This window comes from Pelodiscus sinensis, chromosome 1, assembly GCF_049634645.1.
Source record: "Pelodiscus sinensis isolate JC-2024 chromosome 1, ASM4963464v1, whole genome shotgun sequence".
NCBI classification, from domain to species: domain Eukaryota; kingdom Metazoa; phylum Chordata; order Testudines; family Trionychidae; genus Pelodiscus; species Pelodiscus sinensis.
Window position 1 is genome coordinate 80,896,204 of NC_134711.1, and position 12,986 is coordinate 80,909,189.

Here is a 12,986-nt window from a genome sequence, read left to right on the forward strand (position 1 = left end):
ATCACTGGCGACCTACAATCCATTGGTCCTTTCGGGCCTCGGGAGAGGAACAGCCAGGAGTCCCACAATGGTTGATGACGCCAAAGCTGGCGACCTCGATCCTTAGGTCCTTCTGGGCCCTGGGAGAGGAACAGCCAGGAGTCCCACGAAGCAACTGGAGTCAGGTAACAGTTGTGGTGACCGTGGCAGGACCCTCAAATTTCCTCTATAAGGATTGGTCTTTTATTGATTCATAAAACATCAAACAAGCAAAGTTGTCTCCCTTTTATTGGATTGGGATGGTAGAGTTAGGTAGATTAGGAATTTGATAGAGCGGGGATTTTCGGATTAGGAACTGGCCACTCCTGGTTTTGAAGTTCGCAATCTCTCGAAGTACTAATTCTGCCCTTCTTTTCCATCACAATCCACCCTTTAATTTAAATTTTCCTTTATAACGGTAGTTAGATCATTCGAAATAACTTAGTCTGGTTAAGTAGGTCAAACTAAGTAGCTAGTTCGAGATAGTCTAGATTGAACTAAGATAGTTCGAGTTGGTTAGTTTGAGCCAAGTTGCTAGGTCAAACTAAGATAGTTTGGGCTCAGTAGTTCGAACTAAGATAGATAATTCAGTGATAGAAATGTAGCCGTGTTAGTCTGGGGTAGTTGAAGCAAAATGCAGGACAATGTAGCACTTTAAAGACTAACAAGATGGTTTATTAGATGATGAGCTTTCGTGGGCCAGACCCACTTCCTCAGATCTGAGGAAGTGGGTCTGGCCCACGAAAGCTCATCATCTAATAAACCATCTTGTTAGTCTTTAAAGTGCTACATTGTCCTGCATTTTGCTTCATAGATAATTCAGACTAAGATAAGATAGCTCGAACTAGAACTAGACAAAGGTGCTGAGTTGTTAGTTCGAACTAAGGAAGTTTAAAAGGCACTAGTGTCCGTTAGAACGTTCACGGGCAAGCCTTATTTTAAACCTCTTCCTCCGCTTTTCTGCAGAATGTTCGTTGGCAGTGACTAACTCTAGGCGCCTTAACAGAGTTAGTTTGAAATACCGCTCTTTTAAAACTTCAGTGCTTGAAGTGCTTAATTCTTAATTAATCCTCTTTACTAAGTTTAAAGGATTAGGGAATTGTTCTAGGATTAATTGTGAATTCTGCAGAACAGAGGCCTGATCAACCTGCTGTTTCTGATAACCCGGAATCTCACTATATTTTACTTCTTAAAGTGTGGTAAGCACTTATAGCTATCATGGCTGCTGCTGGAAAAGTATCCAGAATCTTTGGACTCGACGGTTGGAGAAGACCGGAGCAGCCTTATAACAACGTTTTAGAGTCTGATATTGGTCTGTTTACTAAAGACATTAAGACATAGGATGAAAAGGCCCTAGAAGGGGAGGCATCCCTTGAAAATTTTATGCAATTATGGGAAAGCTACGTTACCACTAAGCCAAAACCCAACAAGATAACCAGGAAACGATCCTTAATACTTGGGTTGGCTTAGGTAATGAACGAATTGAACAGACAGGTCAAGTCCCTAAAGAAACAGTTAAACGAGGTTTCCGAAGTAAAACAAGGACAAGACCATACGATAGAATTATTATTAAAAGATATCACTGTAAAGGACACCAAAATTGATAAGTTTTAAAAAGATGTAATCAGCTTGAGGCAGACCTGCAAGGACGGGTTGCTCTGTTAAACGATTCCAAAGCAACCGTCCGCCATCTATTAAGCGAAGTTCAACACCCTAAGTAACAATTTGTGGATCACACTCAGTATAAGAAGCAAATTCAAGACTTAAGAAACAAATTGGGTTTGGCAAGAGGGTATGTGTCAGCTATAAATCCTTCTTGTTGCGAAAATTTGCTGGATTCTTTGAATACCTACGAGAATCCATTCAGTACAAACAATACAGTTAATGATATAATGGAACCTATCATAACTACAGAGGTGTACCAACCGGGTAACCCTGTGCTAACAGTAAAAATTGAGAAAAGGGTTTTGTCCCCTGAACAAGCAAAAGCAGTCGGACAAACCCTAGGGCCGTGCAGAAGACACAACACCCTAAATTGGTTGGACAGATTATCCCAAATGGCTATAACTCCAGAAGACATACTAGTGGTAATGTGAGAGTGTTTATTGCCAGAAGACCTAATGGCTTTGCCTACCGATATTGTTAGTAGTGCCAACCCTAATTTAGTTAAAATCTATACTGCCATATACAACCTGTTTTGCCCTAATGAGAACGTCACAGGTAAATATTACGCAGAAAAACGGCTGGAAGGTGAAAGACCAGAGATGTACTTTATGCGGAAAAGGCTATTGCAGTGGCTTACTGGTGTAGGCGTAGTTGTGGATGGTAAGATAACATATGATACTCCAGGTTTTAAAAAGCTAATGTTCCAAGGCTTGCTTCCATCCATTAAGGCAGCATTAAGTGCTGTTGATTATATCAAAACTCCATTAGAAGATCTAGAAAGTAAGATCCGAGAAGTATTTGAGTGGCAATCCCAAGCTGGGATATTAAAACCAGTGGTGACCAAACGCATAGCTGAAGTCAAAGAGGTGAGACCAACCAAACCTCTAGAGAAGGGTGTAGGAAGAGCTCCACCTTCCCCTCCGCAAAGGCGAAATGGCAATATACCTAATGTCCCAAGGAAGAGTAGTGTTGGACAAGTCCCTTTCCAGCCTACTCAGATGTTTCGAGGGAAGAGAGACGAACTGGCGGCAACTCGTCAAGTATTAGCAAACTGACTCTCTCGTTATATGTCATGGGACAAAGTTAGGGTAATGGACTTGGACAATTTATTTGAAGAACTGGTAAGGTGTGAACAAAATGTCGGTCACCAACGTAATCCTGGAAGCCATTTTGAGTCTGAAAAATGTCCTCCAGTGTGCAGCCATGTTGATGCACAGAACGTCTATGCGTCAACATCGGCTCAGAACGCTCAGTATTTAATGGACCAATTATGGCACATGAGGTTATATCAAACCAGGAAATGGGAAGTCCACTTTTGGTGATGCCTACCATCTTGCATCAAGAGTTAATTGAGTTAGCGCATGCGCAAGGTCATTGTGGACTAGCTAAAACCGTGAGCAGAATAAAAAGTGTTGCATGGTGGCCTCGACTGCAGGCAGATACAGAACATTATATCAACAACAGCCTAAGGTGCGCCCAAAACAATCCCAAGGCATGGAACAACCAAATTCCGTTAAAACATCAGGCAATAAATGGACCCTGGGAAAGAATCCAGATTGATTTCATCGGTCCATTGCCTAGAATGGGAAAAGGTAACAAGTACTGTCTAGTTATCGTGGACTCATTCACCAAATGGATAGAAGCTATCCCAACACGGAACTGTACTGCGAAGACAACAGCTCGCATACTTTTAAACGAAGTATTTTCAAGATATGGCTTACCGTCCATAATTGACAGCGACTAAGGATCGCATTTTACTGCAGAGATCACTAAGCAGTTGTGTGCTGCACTAGGAATCAAACAACTGTTCCACATTGCTGCCCATCCACAATCATCTAGGTTGGTAGAACGAACAAACAGAACTCTGAAAACTGCTTTGAGGAAAGTCGTAGAAACATCCGGCAAACAGTGGGACACACATCTTCCACTGATCCTCATGGCTACGAGATCTACCATTGGATCTGCTATTCGGAAAGAGTCAGTATTTCCCATAGCCACCTTGGGAATGTTTGTTAATGGCTCCGGAGCGTATTAATGCCTTCATTAGATCAGGCCTGGGCATACCAGAACAGTGAGGGTACATTTGATTCAGTAACTTTACAAGCTTGCATTGAACACCCTAAACTGGGTTATACTTGCACAACTGGTTTGTGGGACCAAGGTCACTTGTGCTTAAACTCACAAGAAGGAGAATGCAATTATGAACTCCACCCAGTACCAACTGGAAATAATGATACAGTAATAATTCAGGTGGATCAGACATGCCTCTACATCTGCAGTCTATGTCCTAAATTTATAGTCAATAAGTTTTATACTGTAACAATGCCAAAAATGATAAATCTGTGTCTCTGTAAGGTATCTGAGATTAAAGGGTGCGACACTAATTTGGCATTGATGGATACATCGTACGAGGACATTACTGCTAGGTATGCTGTTATCGAGACGGTGACTCCAATATCCTTGGGTCCAAATTTGGAGGCGATAAAATTTATGCTGATTCACGAGGATTTGAAAGATATCATTAATGAAATCCATAACACTAGCGAAAGGGTACACATAGTGGTTCAACATGCTGTCAATGAAATCACCAGTATTAGCAAAAGAATGCAATTTAAAGCCAAATGGTGGAATGTACTATTTGGTAACATCTTTGGAGACCTCTAAAATCAGTGTATCGTCATTATTAACCAACCCCTTAGGAATCCTATACATTGTTGTGGCATTTTGTATTATCCATCTGTTGGTACTCACTATTTATATCTGTTGTCCTTATCATAGATGTCATCCGATCTTCACTTTCAATTCTGTACAGAGTTGATGAACATCTGCATTTCTCTTCCGACGTGCATCAAGGAGGGGAAATGTTACAGAATTGTTTGTGTAATTGTATAATGAGTAGATTAAAACATGTATTATAATAATTTAAACATCTGTATTAGTTTATATTAGCCTCTGAATATGTAAGTCATCAACAATTGTATGGTTTAAAAATCAGCTTATGTATTGTATATAACTACTGTTTGTTCCATTTTAAAATCTAATGCATATTCATGTGTTATTGGCAGTTGTTTAATGAATATGTTATGTGTTGAACAGTTGCTTAATGAATATTAATGTGTGATCTTTAAGAACCAATCATTTTAAAATTATGTAAAGTAGCATCCTCTCTCACCAAATCAGTTTGAAAGAATCTTTATGCATAATGCATGAACCATGCCTATATAAGCCTTTGCCGAGTGTCAGTCAGGTCGCGTCGGGCTTAGGCATAGGTTTAGGTTTAGACTAGAGGGTGAATGAGAGAGAGAGGATCACGGAATTGTTACGGGGAATGATTGGTCTATAGTAAGCTAAGTTAAGTTAAGAGTATAGGCCAGGCGGAAGGCTTGAGCCTATCAAAGTAGGATTAGGATCAGGTAGTTTAGATATTTTAGATAGTTTAGACCACGTCATCGAGCTTGTTCGTTAGGCAGTGTTGGTCTACACATGTCGGCCGTCGTCGAGTCTGTACGTCGGGTGCGTTGTGTGGTAGATAGGGTTTTTATTTAGGATAATGTTAGGCTAGGTTACGCAGAGTCTAGGTCATCCATAGCCTGATCCAGCTGCCCCGAAGCGCAGGAAGAGTCGTGACCAGCAGAAGGCGATCATTGCACTCTACTCTGGTGTCTTCGTGGGACTCCGAGCTTAACAGTTTTACACGTTACTTTAGCCAGGTAACAGAGGGCAGCAACTTAGTGTGGCTGCATATATGCAAATCCCAAAATTTACTAAAATAGTCCCTCTCCTACCCCAGAGCCAGGCACCTTCCAGCTCCCCCGCTCCAACCCAATCCCCTTCCCTCCACTAGAACCAGGTACTCTCCAGTCCCCTGCTCCAACCCAATGCCCCTTCCCTCCCCCAGAGCCAGGCACCCTCCAGCCCTCCCACTGCAACCCAATTCCCCTCTCCCCGAACATAGTCCCAGCCTCTACCCTGGGCCCGCCGCATACCCCCAGCACAATCCCAGCCCTTCCTTCCAGGCTCCCAAACACACTCCCAGCCCCTATCCCAGCAACCTCCCCTCCCCGAACACAGTGCCAGCCCCTACTCTCACCCCAGGCTCCGAACACAGTCCCAATAGTACCCTGGCACCCCCCCCCCCAGCACAGTCCTAGCACCGACCCTAGCAATCCTCCCAGCTTGCAGAGCACAGTCCCAGCCCCTTCCCCAGGCTTCACCACAAGGGCTGAGCTGCCTCCCCATCCAGGTCCAGCATGCAGAGCTCACTGGCGCAGAGGCAGTCCCAAGGCGGCTGCAGACAAGACCACTCCACGGTGGGTGCCACATGTTGAGTAGCCCTGAGTGGCGCAGTTAATTTTGCCAGTCGTGAGAAACCCGGCCAGGGCAGCGGGGGCGGGGGAACCCCACTGCAGCTGCAAGCCAGCCAGGGCAGAGTCCTGGCTATCCAATGTCAGCCACGGGAACCTTGGCCGGGGTGGCGGGAAACTTCTCAACTAGGCGCCTGGACACCTGGCCCCTCATCCCCATCTACCTGAGCTGGGTGCTGCTTCTTCTCTGGGTTCCCTAGCCCACCTCCAGGAATGTTTCCCTACTCTGCTCCGAGTCACTGAAATGGTATTCAATTCAATTGATTGTTTTAACTGCCTGAAGGTTGTTAAACCAATTAAGTTGAGTACAACTTCAGGTGAATGGCTCCTTAAGTCTAAGCCAGCTGTGGAGCCTACCCTTTCAAATGTGTGAATGGCTCCTTAAGAGCCACCTGGGGAGACATTTAGCCACCCTTCTGTAATATAATGACGACCCCATATTTGGGTTCCGACCCATAGGTTGGGAAACCCTGTCTTAGAACTTAACTTCATTTACAAATTTGATCCTATCACAGAGATATGAATAAAGACATAGGCTGGATGGCCCACTACATTCCATAAGAACGGCTGTACTGGGTCAGACCAAAGTTTCATCTAGCCCAGTAGCCTGTCTGCCGACAGTGGCCAGCACCAAGTGCCCCGGAGGGGATGGACCGAAGACAATGATCAAGCTATTTGTCTCGTGCCATCCTTCTCCAGTCTCTGACAAACAGAGGCCAGGGACACCTTTCCTACCCCCTGGCTAATAGCCTTTTATCGACCTAACCTCCATGAATTTATCTAGCTTCTCTTTAAACTCTGTTATAGTCCTAGCCTTCACAGCCTCCTCTGGCAAGGAGTTCCACAGGTTGACTACGCGCTGTGTGAAGAAGAACTTTCGTTTATTAGTTTTAAACCTGCTACCCATTAATTTCATTTGGTGTCCTCTAGTTCTTCTATTATGGGAACTAATGAATAACTTTTCTTTATTCACCCTCTCCATACCACTCATGATTTTATATACCTCTATCATATCCCCCCTCAGTCTCCTCTTTTCCAAACTGAAAAGTCCCAGTCGCTTTAGCCTCTCCTCTTATGGGACCTGTTCCAAACCCCTAATCATTTTAGTTGCCCTTTTCTGAACCCTCTCCAAGACCAAAATATATTTTTTGAGACGAGGAGACCACATCTGTACTCAGTATTCAAGATGTGGGCGTACCATAGTTTTATACAGGGGCAGTAAGATATTCTGTGTCTTATTTTCTATCCCTTTCTTAATAATTCCTAACATTCTATTTGCCTTTTTGACCGCAGCTGCACACTGTGTGGACGTTTTCAGAGAACTATCCACGATAACTCCAAGATCTCTCTCCTGATTTGTCGTAGCCAAATTAGCCCCCATCATACTCTATGTATAGTTGGGGTTATTTTTTCCAACGTGCATTACTTTACACTTAGCCACATTAAACTTCATTTGCTATTTTTTGCCCAATCACTTAGTTTTGTGAGATCTTTTTGAAGTTCTTCACAGTCTGCTTCTGTCTTGACTATCTTGAACAGGTTAGTATCATCCGCAAACTTTACTACCACATTGCTCGCCCCTTTCTCTAGATCATTTATGAATAAGTTGAATAGGATTAGTCCTAGGACTGACATTTGAGGGACACCACTAGCTACCCCTCTCCATTCTGAAAATTTACCATTTATTCCCACCCTTTGTTTCCTGTCTTTTAACCAGTTCTCAATACATGAAAGGACCTTCCCTCTTAACCCATGACAATGTAATTTACACAAGAGCCTTTGGTGAGGGACTTTGTCAAAGGCTTTCTGAAAATCTAAGTATACTATATCTACTGGATCCCCCTTGTCCACATGTTTGTTAAGCCCTTCAGAGAACTCTAATAGATTAGTAAGACATGATTTCCCTTTACAGACACCATGTTGACTTTTGCCCAACAAATTATGTTCTTCTACATGGCTAACAATTTTATTCTTAACTATTGTTTCGACTAATTTGCCCTGTACCGACGTTAGATTTACTGGACTGTAATTGCCAGGATCATCTCTAGAGCCCTTTTAAAATATTGGTGTCATGTTAGCTATCTTCCAGTCAGTAGGTACAGAAGCCAATTTAAAGGATAGATTACAAACCACAGTTAAGAGTTCTACAATTTCCCATTTGAGTTCTTTTAGAACCCTTAGGTGAATGCCATCTGGTCCCAGTGATTTGTTAACATTAAGTTTTTCTATTTGTTCAAAAACCTCCTTTAATGATACTTCAATCAGGACAGTTCCTCTGATTCATCTTCCACAAAGGAGGGTGCAGGTTTGGGAATCTCCCCAACATCCTCAGCCGTGAAGACTGATGCAAAGAAATTATTTAGCTTCTCCACAATGGCTTTATCATCCTTGATTGCTCCTTTTGTATCTCGATTGTCTAGGGGACCCACTGTTGTTTTAGCAGGCTTCCTGCTTCTAATGTACTTAAACATTTTGCTATTGTTTTTTCAGTTTTTGGCTAGCTGTTCCTCAAAATCCTTTTTTGCTTTTCTTATTACATTTTTACACTTAATTTGACAATGTTTATGTTCATTTCTATTTATCTCACTGGGATTGGACTTCCATTTCTTGAAAGATGCCTTTTTATTCCTCACTGCTTCTTTTACATAGTGGTTAAGCTACGGTGACTCTTTTTTAGGTCTCTTACTATGTTTTTTAATTTGGGGTATACATTTAAGTTGAGCCTCTATTATGTTGTTTTTAAAAAGTTTACATGCAGCTTGCAGGGATTTGGCTCTCATCACTGTGCCTTTTAATTTCTGTTTAACTAACCTCCTCATTTTTGTGTAATTTCCCTTTTTGAAATTAAATGCCGAAGTGCTGGAATGCTGACGTGTTCTTCCCACCACAAGAATGTTAAATATTATTATATTATGGTCACTATTCCCAAGAAGTCCTGTAACAGTTATATCCTGGACCTGATCCTGCGCTCCACTCAGGACTAAATCGAGAATTGCCTCTCTCCTTGTGGGTTCCTGCAAGAAGCAGTCATTTAAGCCACTGAGAAATTTTATCTCTGCATCTCTTCCTGAGGTGACATGTACCCAGTCAATATGGGGATAATTGAAATCCCCCATTATTATAGAGTTTTTTATTTTGGTAGCCTCTTGAATCTCCCTTAGCATTCCAATATCACTATCACTGTCCTGGTCAGGTGGTTGATAATATATCCCTATTCCACATCCTAATGACATAAAAAACCAAATAATGGGTACTTCAGAACAATTAGTACCTTCTCTATCAGCTTTATGTGGCATGAACATTCTAATTGACTATTTCTTCCCCCTTCCCTTTTTCCCCTTCTTTTCCTTCACTCCCCCCACCTAGTCCCTATTCATTTAGAAACTAGACCTTTAATAATTCCATTCATCTGAAGAAGTGGGTTGTGCCCATGAAAGCTCATACCACCATCTACATGTTTTGTTAGTCTCTAAGGTGCTGCAAGACTATTGGTTGGTTTTTTTTTAAAAGTTTTTCCAGTTACAGACTAACTCTGCTACCCCTCTGAAGTGTTATCTTAATAAATCCTTCCTTCCCATTTCCCATGCAAACTCTATTGTGGTTCATAGTTGAAGAAATTCATAGGTGTACATTATTTCAGTTATGATTTCCTAATGCTTTTGAAGATGTTTTTTGATCAGTGTTTATCAGGCAGCCTCACTTTATTCCTCAGTCCTCACTTCCTGCAGTGTTGTCCAGGCAGCCAGCTCAGAACTGCTACTTTCACCCGCATTGAGTGCCAAGGAAAGGGTAGTTTTCAGTTTAGTTCAGGGGTTCATTTCACCACTTACTTGGTAGGCCAACATTTTTGGCTCATCCCAGCCCATTTGCAAGCTAGTCTCCAGCTCTAGCTCACTAGCCCACTCCTCTGTGGAACACAGGAGGGATCATGAACTGTAATCCGGGTAACCAATGTGGGAAAATTGTCAGACAGTTCCAATAAAGGCGGGACACAGAAAATAAAATGTTGGGCATCTGGCTGCCACAGTAGATTCTGAGACAAAAATATCAAATTTCTCTCTTACACACATACATACAGGCTTTGTCTACACTGCAGGGTTTTTGCTCAAGAAGCCTTTTGAGGAAGAGATCTTCTGCAAAAACTTGTTGTGCAAAAGTGCATCACAAAAGCGATGTGCTTTTGCACAAGAGAGCGTCCACGCTGCATGAACACTCTTGCGCAAAAAAGTTCTGATTGCCATTCACAGAATGGCCATCAGAGCACCTGTGCTTTTGCCGATAGGAGTTTCTTGCTCAAAAACCCCTCTGGAGCATCCACACCTGCCTTTTTGCACAAAAAGGAGTTATTCCTCGTGGGGAGAGGAATAACTGTACCAGCAATTCTGTTCTGCTGATTTACTTTCGTAAAAACATGCCTGAGGTGTGGACGCTCTGCGGGCTTTTGTGCAAAACAGCTGTTTTTGTGCAAAATCCTTGAGTAGACACAGCTACACAGAAAAATATTAGTACAGGCAGTCCCCGGATTACGTACAAGATAGGGACTGTAGGTTTGTTCTTAAGTTGAATTTGTATGTACGTCGGAACTGGTACATATTGTAGGGGAAACTCTAGCCAAACATTTCTCCAGAGCTCAGTTTTATTCTCCCACACCTCACTTCCCTCAGTCCTTTATTCTCAAGCTGAGGTGTCTGCTGAGAAAAGTCGCTCCGCGTCTCCCTGGTCTGCTGGGGGGGGGGGGCGCTAGCTTCGCGTCTCCCTGGTCTGCTGGGGGGAAGCAGCTAGTGCGGGGTTGCCTCACCCCGTTTGTAAGTAGGGATCTGATGTAAGACGGATCCATGTAACCCGGGGACTGCCTGTATTCCATATTTGCAAAGTTAGACTGCATACTGCCCTAAATTACATGAATAAGGCAGTTCACTCTCTTAGAAATATTGTTTCAATCAGCAAACTCAGTGGGACATCACTGTATCAATTTGTACTCAGTTCACCTTTGCAAGATGATGCAACCATAAGGATAGAAGCAATTTAAATTAAGATGCTGACAACTCAGCTGTTGAGGAATCAAAGATGATATATGGTTCTGATCATAGAATCATAGAATAATAGGACTGGAAGGGACCTCGAGAGGTCATCGAGTCCAGCCCCCCGCCCTCAAGGCAGGACCAAGCTCCACCTACACCATCCCTGACAGATGTCTATCTAACCTGTTCTTAAATATCTCCAGAGAGGGAGATTCCACCACCTCCCTTGGCAATTTATTCCAATATTTGACCACCCTGACAGTTAGGAATTTTTTCCTAATGTCCAATCTAAACCTCCCCTGCTGCACTTTAAGCCCATTACTCCTTGTCCTGTCCTCAGAAACCAAGAGGAACAAATTTTCGCCTTCCTCCTTGTGACACCCTTTTAGATATTTGAAAACCGCTATCATGTCCCCCCTTAATCTTCTTTTTTCCAAACTAAACAAGCCCAGTTCATGAAGCCTGGCTTCATAGGTCATGTTCTCTAGACCTTTAATCATTCTTGTCGCTCTTCTCTGTACCCTTTCCAATTTCTCCACATCTTTCTTGAAATGTGGCGCCCAGAACTGGACACAGTACTCCAGCTGAGGCCTAACTAGTGCAGAGTAGAGCGGCAGAATGACTTCACGAGTTTTGCTTACAACACACCTGTTGATACAACCTAGAATCATATTTGCTTTTTTTGCAATAGCATCACACTGTTGACTCATATTCAACTTGTGGTCCACTATGACCCCTAGATCCCTTTCCGCCATGCTCCTTCCTAGACAGTCGCTTCCCATCTTGTATGTATGGAACTGATTGTTCCTTCCTAAGTGGAGCACTTTGCATTTCTCTTTATTAAACCTCATCCTGTTTACCTCTGACCATTTCTCTAACTTGCTAAGGTCATTTTGAATTATGTCCCTATCCTCCAAAGAAGTCGCAACCCCACCCAGTTTGGTATCATCTGCAAACTTAATAAGAGTACTCTATCCCAATATCTACATCATTGATGAAGATATTGAATAGTACGGGTCCCAAAACAGACCCTTGAGGAACTCCACTTGTTATCCCTTTCCAGCAGGATTTAGAACCGTTAACAACAACTCTCTGACTACGGTTATCCAGCCAATTATGCACCCACCTTATTGTGGCCCTATCTAAGTTATATTTGCCTAGTTTATCAATAAGAATATCATGCGAGACCGTATCAAATGCCTTACTAAAGTCTAGGTATATGACATCCACCGCTTCTCCCTTATCCACAAGGCTCGTTATCTTATCAAAGAAAGCTATCAGATTAGTTTGGCATGACTTGTTCTTCACAAACCCATGCTGGCTATTCCCTATCACTTTATTACTTTCCAAGTGTTTGCATACGATTTCCTTAATTACCTGCTCCATTATCTTCCCTGGGACAGACGTTAAACTGACCGGTCTATAATTTCCTGGGTTGTTCTTATTCCCCTTTTTATAGATGGGCACAATATTTGCCCTTTTCCAGTCTTCTGGAATCTCCCCTGTCTGCCATGATTTTTCAAAGATCATAGCTAAAGGCTCAGATACCTCCTCTATCAGCTCCTTGAGTATCCTGGGATGCATTTCATCAGGACCTGGTGACTTGCTGACATCTAACTTTCCTAAGTGATTTTTAACTTGTTCTTTGTGTATCCTATCTTCTAAACTTACCCTCTCTCTGCTTGTATTCACTACGTTAGGCACACCTCCAGACTTCTCGGTGAAGACCGAAACAAAGAAGTCATTGAGCATCTCCGCCATTTCCAAGTTCCCTGTTACTGCTTCTCCCTCCTCGCTAAGCAGTGGGCCTACCCTGTCCTTGGTCTTCCTCTTGCTTTTAATGTATTTATAAAAGGTCTTCTTGTTTCCCTTTATGCAATCATAGAGCTGTAAAAAAATTCAAAATGGAAAAGCAGAC